This window comes from Chaetura pelagica, unplaced genomic scaffold, assembly GCF_000747805.2.
Source record: "Chaetura pelagica isolate M959 unplaced genomic scaffold, ChaPel_1.0 scaffold490, whole genome shotgun sequence".
Classification (NCBI taxonomy): domain Eukaryota; kingdom Metazoa; phylum Chordata; class Aves; order Apodiformes; family Apodidae; genus Chaetura; species Chaetura pelagica.
The window spans coordinates 342,425-344,322 of NW_009951936.1; positions in this window are offsets into that span (position 1 = coordinate 342,425).

The following is a 1,898-nucleotide window of genomic DNA, read 5'->3' on the forward strand; positions in this document are numbered from 1 at the left end:
GGGAGTTGGACTAGATGATCTCTTGAGGTCCCTTCCAACTCTGACAGTTCTGTGATTCTCTAAGTGCCTTGCCTGTCTAGTTTGTTTTTTTTTAATCCACTAAAAAAAGTGCAAAATCTACTACTTTTTTTTTTTTTTTTTTTTGCAATAGAAGTCCTCCCCAGCTACCTCATTCAATGGGACACCTTTCTGTGCATATCATCACCGAGATTCCCTGCGTCCTGCACTGTCCTGTCTCCCTCTGCACCAACCCACAACTCTCATTTCGACCACTCTTGTCTGTGCTTCTGGATTTGTGCCCAGCTTAGAGCAAAAGTTTCTAAAGGGACCTACATGCCTTACATTTACAGGTACTGAACCAAAGTATTTTTCTCTGTTGGTATTTTTAAATTGTTCAATATTTTGTTGGGCAGCATCTGTGCCCAACAGTGGGTGTTGTTTTTTGGGGTGTTTTTTTTAGAAATCTGTTTTCCTAAAAGCACATGGGCACTGTGAGGATCCTTGCCCTTTTGGATACTCTGAAATAATAACTAATCATCGATACCCAGCCCTTCACACTGATTCTCTGAAAGACAAAAGTTGTTGATATTGCAAAAATGCATGCACTTCCAAAGGCTGCAATAGAAGTCCTCACCAGCTACCTCATTCAATGGGACACCTTTCTGTGCATATCATCACCGAGATTCCCTGCGTCCTGCACTGTCCTGTCTCCCTCTGCACCAACCCACAACTCTCATTTCGACCACTCTTGTCTGTGCTTCTGGATTTGTGCCCAGCTTAGAGCAAAAGTTTCTAAAGGGACCTACATGCCTTACATTTACAGGTACTGAACCAAAGTATTTTTCTCTGTTGGTATTTTTAAATTGTTCAATATTTTGTTGGGCAGCATCTGTGCCCAACAGTGGGTGTTGTTTTTTGGGGTGTTTTTTTTAGAAATCTGTTTTCCTAAAAGCACATGGGCACTGTGAGGATCCTTGCCCTTTTGGATACTCTGAAATAATAACTAATCATCGATACCCAGCCCTTCACACTGATTCTCTGAAAGACAAAAGTTGTTGATATTGCAAAAATGCATGCACTTCCAAAGGCTTTTCATCCTTCCTCTAATTTGGGTCCTCCTTTTCTGCACATAAAACTATTTTATCTCTGTGCTCCCTGTAACAGAGGGACAATTATGTTATCAGATTAACTTTGTCTAGGAACTTTTGACTCCCCAACTACTATCTTATTTGGAAGTCTGTCTCTGACATTTTCTTCATCCTAACTATTTCATTTTTAACCTTATCTTTCCCTTTCCTATTTACGATGTAGGTTGTTATCTTTGAGTTTTTGTTAGCTATTTTATTATTATTATTATTTGCATTGCCTGTGGTGAACAGACCAGTACAACACGGAATACTTGAAACAGTCTCAATTGCATTCTGACTTTCCCTTGTTCTCCAAAACCCTGCACTTCTTTCTTCAAATATTTCCTCACTCAGTTCCATTCTCTTTTTCACTTCTCTCTGCTGGCCACAGCCCTCATGGATTTTGTTTCCCATACAAAGTTCTGTTCCTTTTCTCCTGGCCGCAGAGACCTACCGACCTGCCCAGTCTAATCAGCAGGGTATCCCTTTATGTTTCATGAGGTCGTAACCGAAGTTACTCTTCGGACCCCGCTGGAATCTCTTCAGAGTTCAGACGGAAAGTACCTGTGAATACACAGGGATGAGCCCAAACTTTTTTTAAAAAACTAACCGGACGTCGGGAACTCGGTACGAAGGCTGAAACAAACGTGTTCTCGCCCCGCTTCACCGAGCTGCAGGGCTTGCAAGGCCGCTCCGTCACCCCCGGCACCGCTGCCTCCCGGGACACCCGGCTCTCCCCACCGACACACGCACCCCAGCGGGCCCCGTCCC